Source organism: Panthera onca, chromosome A3 (genome assembly GCF_046562875.1).
Source record: "Panthera onca isolate mPanOnc1 chromosome A3, mPanOnc1 haplotype 2, whole genome shotgun sequence".
In the NCBI taxonomy this organism is placed as follows: domain Eukaryota; kingdom Metazoa; phylum Chordata; class Mammalia; order Carnivora; family Felidae; genus Panthera; species Panthera onca.
Genome location: NC_138341.1, coordinates 58,108,724 through 58,121,152, shown reverse-complemented (window position 1 = coordinate 58,121,152; position 12,429 = coordinate 58,108,724). Strand labels below are relative to the sequence as shown.

The window sequence follows — 12,429 nt, the reverse complement described above, 5'->3', positions numbered from 1 at the left end:
TTAGCTTGTGACTGATTCACCACTTACAAGTGACACTACTGTGAGGGATTATTTAACTTCTAAGCTTTTATTTATTCATCTGTAAAATGAAGATAGTAATTCCTACCTCATTGCATAGTATAAGGACTAAATGAGATAATTCATGAATACTTTTCACATAGTATCAACACATAGTGTTGAATAAATATTAACTTGACATTGGTGTAAGCAGAAGATGAAAGCACATGGAATATACTATTCAACAAGTGTTTTAAATAATACTGCGTGTTGTGTAGTTGATAACATTGACCTGTTGATACAGTTGATGTCTCTGATGTCTTGGGTTTGTTTTTTTTTTTTTTAATTTGAGAGAGAACACCTGGGAGGGGCAGAGAGGGAGGGGGAGAGACAATCCTAAGTAGCCTCTGCACTATCAGCATGGAGCCTGATGTGGGACTCTAACCCACAAACCGTGGGATCATGACTTGAGCCAAAATCAAGAATTGGATGCCCAACCGACTGAGCCACCCAGGTGCCCCTTGGGTTTTTGTTTTTAAATCAGCAAGTTTGAGGGGCGCCTGGGTGGCGCAGTCGGTTAAGCGTCCGACTTCAGCCAGGTCACGATCTCGCGGTCCGTGAGTTCGAGCCCCGCGTCAGGCTCTGGGCTGATGGCTCGGAGCCTGGAGCCTGTTTCCGATTCTGTGTCTCCCTCTCTCTCTGCCCCTCCCCCGTTCATGCTCTGTCTCTCTCTGTCCCAAAAATAAATAAAAAACGTTGAAAAAAAAAATTTAAAAAAATAAATCAGCAAGTTTGAAGGAATTATAAGATCTTAACAATGTTCAGCTTTGGAATTATGGAAGTTTGATTAAATAGCCTTGAAGTTTGCAGCCTGTGTTAAAAAGGGAGTCCTAGAAACATAAAACTTTTCTCAGTTTTTTTACTAAAAAGCATCTATTTTTAGGGACTGTCCTTGTTTTGTTAGCTGCCATTGAGCAATATAATATGCTGAGGACAAGCCACTCAAAAAGAAAATGAAAATTATCAATTTTGTAGATCTTAAATTTTAGAAGCTTGAAAACTTTTGTGACATCATACATGGTCCAGTCATCTCTAGATGTATCAAAAACCAGAAAGTTAACTAAAATCCCTATCTTCATATGGCTCAGAGGAAAGGCTCTTTCTTTGGTTTCTTTATGATACTATGACTCTTAAGCAGAAATGTAGGCTGGACAGATTCATTGACACTACATTTTGATAGTATCTTAAAACTCCAGCAAGGATATTACAGTGAAGATTTGAATAATTTGAACTACTGCAATAGCAGGCAACATTTGTAATGCAAATCAATGTTGTTGCTTATATAATCATTTTTCTAAAGAAAATACACCGTTTTTTCCCCATCACTCACCCAAATGATTTAACAAGTGACTCATTAAAAATCTCAGACATTATGGTAAAAAGGTAGCAGTTTTTTGTGTGTGTGATCCATTAACTAAACCTTGCTAGTGTAGTTTGTACTATGTAAAGTCCGTAGCACAACTTCAGATACAGTGTTTGTCTTTTCTTACCACCATCCTTCCGGCTTGTGTTCTCCTTCACCCTCACCCCTGTTCCAGTCCCTATAACAATAAGTTTGGAGTGAAAGGTCCTCAGTAAAGCTGAGGATTGTATAATCTAGATGCGCTTATCTGGCCTTGAAAGTTGATATACGCATTGATGCAGTTTGGTGCCCTATAAAACGTGGGAATCTCTCTCTCCGGTGAGTTTTTAGCTTGTCTGGAAAGTTATCTCAGTGTTTGAATCTGGGAAATTCCTGAAAGACCTCTTAGACCTCACCACTACCACCCAATGTGAGCCCAAGGACCCGCAGGATGGTGTTAATACATTGGGTGGATGATGGAGGATAGAGGAGTGGTCAAGGATTAACTCTTTCTTAGAGGAACATGTAGAATCCTTTCCATTCCAACTAGGCACCTTCTTAGAAGCCTTTATTCTTGTGGTCTTTCTCTAAATGGATAGTATCTACAGCTAGTTTATTTCAAATTAACTGGGTTGTATTGTGCTGTTGCTCATCAAAACATCTTTTTTCCCCCCAAGTTTTTACTTAAATACTAGTTAGCTAATACGTATGATTGGTTTCAGGTGTCGAATTTAGTGATTCATCACTTACGCATAACACCAAGTGCTCATCACAACAAGCGCCTTCCCTAATACCCATCACCCGGGGTACCTGGGTGGTTTAGTCAGTTAAGCATCAGACTCTTGATTTGGGCTCAGGTCATGATCTCACGGTTCATGAGTTCAAGCCCCACTTTGGGCTCTGTGCTGACAGTGCAGAGCCTGCTTGGGATTTTCTCTCTCCCTCTGTCCCTCCCTCACGCACTCTCTCTCTCTCGCTCAATAAACTTAAAAAAATACTCCTCACCCATTTAGCCCATCCCCCCCCCCCCACCTCCTTCCATCAGCCTTCAGTTTGTTCTCTGTAGCTAAGAGTCTCTTATGGTTTGCTTCCCTCTCTTTTTTCCCCCTCCTTTCCCCTGTGTTCATCTGGTTTTTAAATTCCGCATATGAGTGAAATCATATGGTATTTGACTTTCTCTGACTTATAAAACCTCCATCTTTTAATCGAGTCTGTTGAGTTGGTTGGGTCCCTTTAGAGTCTATGTTCTCAGTCCTTCAACCTTGGATATTGTTTTATATTTTCCAGGGATGGGTTATAGAAATTGGCAATAAAGTCAGTGTCATGGATCTTTAGTGTGGTTAGTAAATTTTTCTTCCATGATTTACTCTCTCAGTGACCTAAACTATATGCAGAGTCATGTGAATGTTTGTGCCGACTAAGCAAACATTGACTTAGATTTTTGTTAAGGGTAGATTATGATTTGAACCACAGACTCAGTGAAGTTAAAATGTGATGATAGTTGATAACTGGCTGAGGCACAGCATGTGCCACATACTGAAGGTCTGTTATCTGTAATCCTCAAAACAGCATTGAAAGGGAGGAGCTGCTAGCCCCTTTTTCTGGATAGGAAACCGAAGCTCAGGGCAAACTCACATAATTCGTAAGTGAGGAAGCTGGAATCTGAACCTAGGATCTCATTCCAAGTCCAAGATATTTCTCCTGTACCATACTACCTGTTGAGACATACATATATTACCTTAAATCCCAGAGACAGGCAAAGTATAAGTAAGCAAAACTTTTTTTTTAATGGAATGATATGTTTATTATGGTCACATACATTCACTTGTAATGGAGTCCCTTAATTGAAGTATGTTGATTTTCTGAGAAGCATTTTTTTTGTTTTTGATGCATATAGAGAGAGAGTACACAAGTCTTAAGTGTACAACGGGATGAACTTTTACAAATACATATACGTGTGTAGTATTTTGATCAAGAGATAATAGCAATTTTAGCATTCACCAGGCTCTTTTATGTTCTCTTCCAGTCAATACTATACCTGCTGTAGTAACTCCTATTCTGAATTATCACCATACATTAGTTTTGCCTGTTTTGAACTTCCCAGAAGTTGAATCACATAATATATATTTTGTGTGTGTGTATCTGGTTTCTTTCACGTGTCTGTGATAGTCATCCATGTTGCATGTAGTAAGTAATTCATTTCATTGCCATGTACCCCACTGTATGTATATACCATGGTTTGTTTTAAGCATCTGTTATTTGGGTTATTTTCAGTTAAGAATAAAGTTGTCCTGAGCAGTCTTGTACATGTCTTTCAGTGCATGTATGTACTCACCTTTGTGGAGTATATACCAGGTACGGTTTTAGTAAATACTGCCAAACAGTTCTCCAAATGGGTATACCAACTTACATTCCAGCCATTGAAGTATGAGAATACCACTTGTTTCATGCTGTTGCCATCGGTAGCTGTGGTTAATGTTATTTTGTTTTAATTTTAGCTGTTCTAGTGGGTGTATAATAGTGTTGATACCATGGTTTTAATGTGCATTTCTCTGATGACTTTTCACATGCTTATTGGCCATTTGGATATCCTCTTTTGTGATTTACCTGTTCATATATTTCGGCCATTTTTCTGTTGGGTTGTCTCCCATTGATTTGTAGGAATTCCTTATATATTTTGGATATGAGTTCTTTGACAGTTACATGTAACCACAAATATCTTCTGGGCAATGGCTTGCCTTTCCACTCTCTTAATGCTGTTCTTTAGGTGGACATAGGTTTTAAACCTTCATGAAGTCCAATGTATCATTTTCTCTTTTATGATTACTGCTTTCTATGTCTTATTTAAAACACCTTGCCTTCCCTCAGGTCATGAAAATAATCTCTTAAGTTACCTTCTTAGAAGGTTGATTGTTTTTTACCTTTCACATTTAGGTCTACAATCTGTCTGGAGCTGATTTTTGTGTGAGATATTAGGTAGAATCAAAGATTGATTCCCCTTGTGTGGATATTCACTTGATCTAAGCACCACTTGTAAAACAAGGCTGTCCTTTCCCCACCCCACTGCAGTGCTGTCTTTATTATTACATGATGATGTAGCTTTAAACTGAGTCTTGGTATCTGGTGGTTGAAGTCTTCCAACTTTGTTCCTCTTGGGAAACTTTTTTTAATTGCCTGATAATCTTAGGGGCGCCTGGGTGGCTCAGTCGGTTAAGCGGCCGACTTCGGCTCAGGTCATGATCTTGCGGTCTGTGAGTTCAAGCCCCATGTCGGGCTCTGTGCTGACCGCTCAGAGCCTGGAGCCTGTTTCAGATTCTGTGTCTCCCTCTCTCTGACCCTCCCCCGTTTGTGCTCTGTCTCTGTCTTAAAAATAAATAAATGTTAAAAAAAAAAAAAAATTTTTAATCTTAGGTGATAGTTAGCCCTATTCATCCTTTGAGTCCTCTGCCTTCCCAGGCCCACCTTTCCACTTGACCCCACAGCTTTCCACTTAGAGACTCCCCATCTCTTCTTTTCCATGACCATTTCAGATATGAGGCTAGAACTCCTTGAGCAGGTGCAGCTTCTTTTCTTGTGAGAGATTAATATTGAATCACTCTCACCTATTGTACGCCTTGCTACCCTGGCTGCTCATCTGGCTCAGGACTCAGTATTCCACTGCTGATTGCTACTAAACTTCTGGATTGTTCCCCTGACTCCTCTCATTGGACCTTTTATATTAGAATTCCCAAAGCTAAGATCCTTTGATTTTCGTGGTGTGTAGCCCTGAAGGTCTTTTTTTGGCTCACATTTATGTTTACTATTTTTCACTTATGTTGTCTCCTAGTCTCTGTATAAGGATGTGATTTCCCATAGATCTCTACAAAGTGCAGAGGTCTGCCCGAATTCTCTGCCTCATGCTCTAACTTTAGGATCCCCCATTTACCCAGACGTGAAAGCTCCATGTCTACTTTTTGTGTATACTATGGCTTGAATCTTTCCTCGATACCCCCATTACTTGTTTATTTCACTGTAAGAGGTCTTGAAATAAGCAGGCATAAAAATGGGGAGTTGAACACATCCTTCTACACATACACACACGTGTGAATATGCTTGTTTGGATTATAAAGAAATTAGACAAGTGTTTTGAAATCCTTGTGGTGTGGAGTAAGGAGTAAGTTGTCTATTAAGAAGGATGAAGAAACATTTATTAAGGTTGCTGTGTGCCAGGCACGGTATTAAAGTAGCTCATCTAGGGGCGCCTGGGTGGCTCAGTTGGCTAAGCGTCCGACTTCGGCTCAGGTCACGATCTCGCGGTCCGTGAGTTCGAGCCCCGCGTCGGGCTCTGTGCTGACAGCCTGGAGCCCGTTTCGGATTCTGTGTCTCCCTGTCTCTGACCCTCCCCCGCTCATGCTCTGTCTCTCTCTGTCTCAAAAATATTAAAAAAAAAAATTAAAAAAATTAGCTCATCTATCTCTTTTTCTTTTTCCTGTTAGGAATAGCTAAAATCCATATTTTCTGTGTAAAAGAAAAGGGGGGGCGCCTGGGTGGCTCAGGCGGTTAAGTGTCCGACTCTTGATTTCATCTCAGGTCATGTTCCCATGGTTGTGGGATAGAGTCCCTGCATCAGACTCTGTGCTGATAGCATGGAGCCTGCTTGAGATTCTCTCTGTCCCTCCTTCTGCTTGCATGTGTGTGCGCGTGTGCTCTCTCTCTCAAAATAGACACACTTTTTAATTAAGTCAAACTTCATATGCTAATTCATCATACAAATAATACTTCAATTAACAACAAATAATACTTCAACTAATAAATTTTACTGAGTTGGCCTGGACATGGAAGAATTTTTTTGGAAAATTTCACTCCTCCTCCACACTGGCTGGTTGGTGTTCTTGATTGAAACTTGAGAGTGGCATTCTTTTAGATTTTTGAAGGATGAGGTGGGCCAGAACCAAGACCTACTGAAGGGGAATATGCAGCCCAAGTTCTTCCCATCAGTAGGTGACACGGTTTTGAGAAATATGGAAATACTCATAGTGTGGGAGACTGACAGCCTGTTGCATGTAGGAGAGAGTACTTTTATGACAGGAAGAAAAACTATTTTCTATGTTGGTTTGTTTGGTTACAAACTCTTATTCAGATCTTGGTATTTCCTTAACACCTGAGTTTGAAATGGGCCTAAACCAATCAAATGTTTCATTTTTCAAACAATGAAAAGTTTTAGGAAGAGCAGTAGGTTAACTGTGAACAGATTCTACTAATAAGAAACATCACAGGTAGTTCTTTAAAAAAAAAAAAAAAAAATACTGTGGGAAGGTGAAGTGGTACAGCACTCTGAAAAAGAGTTTGGCAGCCTTTTTCAAAACTAAACATGCACTTACCATAAAACCTAGTAATCACACTCTTGGGCATTTATCCCAGAAAATAAGAACTTCTATTCACAACAAAACCTGTACATAAAAGTTGTTAACATCTTTATTATGTATACTACTTAAAGATGCTGTTATATATATTACTAATGTATTATGTGTACTGTTTAAAATAAAATATAGGAAATAACTCATCGCATTCAGTTGTTGAGTGGTTGAACAAAGTGGTATATCTGTACCATAGAATACTACCTAGCAAAAACTGACCTATTGATACACGCAGTAACCAGGACAGACCTTAAGGGCATTATACTTAGTGGAAAAAGTCAACTTCAAAAGGTTATGTAGTGTATAATTTCATTTACGTAACACTTTTGAAATGACAAAACCATGGAGACAGAAAGCAGATCAGTGGTTGCCAGGGATGGGGGTGGGGGGGAGAGGGAGTAGTTCTGTATCTTGATAGTTGTGATAGTTACACAGATCTATACATGGGATAAAATTGAACAGAATTACACACGAACACAAGTGGATGCAAGTTTTTGGTTTCTTTAATGGTCAAGACTGAATAACGTCCGTAGTCTAATTAATAGTAATGGACCAACAGGGTCAGTTTTCAGTTTTCTCCTATACTGGAGCTATGTAAGATTCACCATTGGGGGGGCTAGGTGAAGAGTGTGCAAGTGTCTACTGTGTTTGCAACTTTGTTAGTCTATTTCAAAATTAAAAATTAAAGTAAGATGTACAGCTGTGTTCATAGCAGCATTATTCAGTGGCCAGAAGGTGGAAGCAACCCAAGTGTCTACCAACAGATGATAGTAGATGCATACAGTGGAATAATATTCAGCCTTTAAAAGGATGAACTTCTGACACTGGCCCTACAACAGGTACCTTGAGGACTTGATGCTAAGTGCAATAAGCCAGTCACAAAAGGACAAATAGTGTGCAATTTCACTTACATGAGATACCTAGACTGACCAAATTCGTGGAGACAAAATAGAATGGTGGTCGCAGGAGCTGGGAGGAGGGAGAATGGGAAGCTATTGTTTAATGAGTACAGGAAACATTTTAATATTTTGGAAGATAGAGTTGTAAAGATGAGTGGTGGTGATGGTTGCACAACAATGTGAATGTACTTAATGTCACTGAAATATACACTTAAAAATTGTTAAAATAGTCCATTTAAAAAATTTAATAGTAAATTTTATGTATTGTCACAATTTTTTAAATGCTATGTAAGCAACACGTTTATTATACAGTGTACATATTTAAATGCAAACATAAATCTTGAATTCTTTTAACTTTCATTTTCATCTTGAGGTGATTGGTGATCACAATCATATAAAAAGTTGGAAGTGCAGTACAAATAAGTCTTTATCTGGAATAATTTGGGACTGTTGCCAACCTGATGTACCATCTCTCCCAAGTATTTTAGTGTGCGTTTCCTACAACCAAGGACATTCTCTTACATAAGCACAATACCACTCTCAAAACCAAGAAATAAGCATCAATACATTTCTGCTATCTAGTCCTTGGACACTATTCAAGTTTCACAGTGGTCCCAATAATGACCTGTATAGAAAGGGAAGCTAGTTAAAAATCAAGTGTTAAATTTACTTGTCTCTTTAGTTGTCTTCAACCTGGAACAGTTCTTAAGTTTTTCCTTAAGTTTCATGATAGTGATACTTTTGAAGATTACAGACCAGCTGTTTTGCAGCCTGTCTCTCAGTTTGAATTTGTCTGACGTTATCTCATGAATCGGTTCAGGTTGTATATTCTGGGCAGGAATATTCCAGAAGTGATCCTGTGTTCTTATTGTGTCTTGTCAGGTGATGTGGGATTTTGATATTCCCGTTGCTAATGATGTTCACTTTGATCATTTGATGAAGTGTCAGCTCCGCTGTAAAGTTACACTGCTTTCTCTTATAATTGAGTATGTTGTGGGGAGCTATTTTGAAACTGCAGTATCTTAACATGTTTATATTTGAGGACTGATAGTTGGTTATTCAGTGGATTATAATCTGTTACTGTCGTTATTTTGATGCTTATCACTGATTTTACCAGTAAGAATCACTTCAGGCTGCCTTTTGTGTCCTTTTGACATGCTGCCACCATTGTGAATGCTTTTATTTTTATTTTTAATTTTTTTTTCTTAACATTTATTTATTTTTGAGACAGAGACAGAGCATGAGCGGGGGAGGGTCAGAGAGAGAGGGAGACACAGAATCTGAAACAGGCTCCAGGCTCTGAGCGGTCAGCACAGAGCCCGACGCAGGGCTTGAACTCACGGACCGCGAGATCATGACCTGAGCCGAAGTCGGCCGCTTAACCGACTGAGCCACCCAGGCGCCCCAAGTGAATGCTTTTAAATTAAAAAAAAAAAAAAAAAAAGGAATCATGATACGAATGGCTACATAGTATGTTATTGGAAGGACAAAGCATAATTTGCTTAAATAATCCCTTTTGGAGCATTTTGTTTTATTTTTAAGGAAAAGAAAGTTTGTGTGGTATAGCCATATTGCCTTCTATAAGCCTTCTAACAATTTACACACCCACCTGCAGTATGTGTGTGCAAATGTCCTTTTCTCCACACACTCATTAACAATCAGAGTATTTTTGAATAATAGGAACTTCATAATCACAGAGAAACTGTTAGAGGTCAAATAACCCTGTATACTTAAGCATTGAAATGGGTTATCGGGATTCTAGACAAAGGAGAAAATTAAGGGCTTATATGTATCTTTTACTGTTTTTTTTCCTTTTCTCATTTAAAGAGCAAAAAAGAAGGTATCTCAGGAAGTAAAGCCATCATTTCCTTCTTTATGATGCTGATTTTGTGAGGAAGACAGTTTAAAATAGATCTGTTACAATGGAGTCTTTTACTTTTATGATTTGCTCACTTTCTTTCAAATAACTCTCAGTGACCATTGACCTCAAAGATCATTTTCAAAATTCTGAAACCATTCTCTGCTAACCAGCTGTATGACCTTTGAGAAAGTTGCTCATCAGTAGGCCTCATTTTCCTCATATCTAATTAAATTAAGTGGTTTGTATGGTACCTTCTCCCTAAAGTTGGAAGATTTTATGAAACTTTATTTTGAGAATTAGAAGGAAGTGGTTGTTCTGTTTTTTGAGCTTACGAAGTTTTGTGGTAAAGTATTCACGTATCTAACTTGGCAACCGTGAGTGGCAGAAAATACCAATTCATTGGGCTTCAGTTTAGTTCACTGAAAGTATCAATTTATAGGCTCGTTTTGTTCTAGGACTTTTGTTGTTAATTTTCCCTTTGCTTTTAATGTAAATCTGTCTTATGGCATTTTTGACGATTTAGCATAGAGGAACAGGGTAACTCAGACATAGATTCCATTTAAGAGTTAAATATATAGAGAGGGGCACCTGGCTGGTTCAGTCCAAAAAGCATGTGACTCTTGATCTCGAATCCATGAGTTTGAGCCCCATGTTGGGTGTAGAGATTAAATAAATAAATATTTAAAAGAGAAGTTAGGTGAAGAAGATATAAACTAATAGATATGGGAAAGATTATTCAATAAATGGGATTAGGATAATTGCTTGGCTATTTAGAAAACAAAAATTAGACCTTTGCTTTAGATCATATACCAAAATTCTAGATGTATTAAAAACTAAATGCAAAGAAAACCGTGTAAAATTAGAAAAAAAAATATTAAATCTCAAGCTTATATGAAACCAAATTAATGAAAATTACTAATGAACAGTTGATTTGGTCCCATAAAAATTAACTTTGGAAAACAGTTTTACAGTTTCTTGTAAACTTAATGTGACCAAGCATTTGCACTCCTGGGAATTCATATTAGAGAAATAAAAACTTGTCAGACAACAGTCTGTACACAAATATTCATAGCAGCTTTATTTGTAATTGTAAAATACAAGAAACAACCAACGGGTCCTAAATTGAATGAACTGGCAAATAATCTGTGGTGCAGCTATATAACGGAATACAACTTGGCAATAAAAAAGAATGAATTCTTGACATGCAACAACATGGATGGATTTCAAGGGCATTAAGCTGAGTGGGGGGAAAAAAAACACCTCCAAAGAATTACATATTGTGTAATTCCATTTACATAATAAGTACTTATGAAGTAGCAAAATTATGGGGAACAGATCAGTGGTTGACAGGAGTTAGGGTTTAGGGGAGGGTGTATTGAGAGGTAACACGAATGAGGTTTTTGGTTTTGTTTTGTTTTTTTTTAAGTTTATTTTGAGAATTAGAGCATGGAGGAGGGGCAGAGAGATTGGGGGGGGGGGGGGGGAATCCCAAGCAGGCTCTGCACTGTCAGCTCTGAGCCCCATATGGGGCTTAAACCCACAAACCTCGAGATAGGACCTGAGCTAAAATCAAGAGTCAGATGGTTAGCTGACTGAGCCACCCAGGCACCTCAAGGGAGTTTCTTTATATTGATGAATATTACAGAACTATTTTTGCAACAGTTCTTATCCTAATTGTAGTGTTGGTTACTTGAATCTAATCTGCATATGTGATAAAATTTCATAGAATTACACACACACAGAAAAATGGTCAAATCTAAAGTGTGTAACTGAGTTAATAGTGTACTGATGTCAGTTTTCTGGTTTGAACAGGTACTACAGTTATTTACCGCATTATCAGTGTGGGAAACTGGTTGGAGTATACATGAGAGCTCTGTACTGTTTTTGCAACTTAAATGACTTCAGTAGTGAAAAGTTATAAAACAAAATGAAAATGCAGTACATCCAGACAATGGAATATTATTCAGTGCTGAAAAGAAATGAGCCATCAACCATGAAAAGACCTGGAGGAAGCTTAGATGCATGTTATTAAATGAAAGAAGCTAATCATACAGTATGTACAGGCTACATATTGTGTGACATGTATGTCTACGTACTGTATGATTCCAACTCTGTGACATCCCAAAAAAGGCAAAACTGTGGAGACAGTAAAAAGATCAGTGGTTGCCAGGCACAGGGGAGAGAGGGATGTATAATGGAACTGAGGGTTTTTGGAGCATTGAAATTACTCTGTGATACTGTAATTAATGCATTTGTCCTAACACATAGAATGTACAACACAGAGCAAACCCTAATATAAATTTGGACTTTGGGTAATAACGTTGTATGTCAATGTAGGTTCATCAGTTGTAACAAATATACTACTCTGCTGGAGGATGTCTGTAATAAATGAGGCTGTGGATGAATGGGGGTGGGGAAGATCTAGGAATTCACTTACCATCTCAATGAACCTAAAATTGCTCTAAAAATAAAGTCTGTTAAAATTTAACTTGGGTAAGAAATAAACGTTGAACTGAATAGCAATTATTAAAGAAAATTTTCATGTCTTATTTATAAAGAACTCACAAATCCATAAGGGCAGGCCCTGAATCTCCAGTGGACTAGAAAGCAAAGCAAGCTTAAGAGAATAAGCAAGTGCTCCGAGAGAATTTTGTAGATATACTTTTGTGTTTATTCAAAATTTCCTGGAATCCCCAAATTCAGTAATGTAACACCAATGTTCTTAGAAACCTACACTAGAAAAGAGAAAATTTTTTTGCCGTTATAGCTGTGTAAAGTCATCTTACCTAAGAGAAAAAGAATTTAAAAGGTCCAAAACAGGGGCGCCTGGGTGGCGCAGTCGGTTAAGCGTCCGACTTCAGCCAGGTCACGATC

General features: G+C 38.1%; 1 protein-coding gene across 5 annotated transcripts in view; it reads left to right on the top strand.

Moving 5' to 3' along the window:
* AFTPH (aftiphilin) overlaps positions 1 to 12,429 on the top strand; it is a 66,678-nt gene that overhangs the window by 14,193 nt on the left and 40,056 nt on the right. The gene's annotated exons all lie outside the window — the stretch shown is intronic.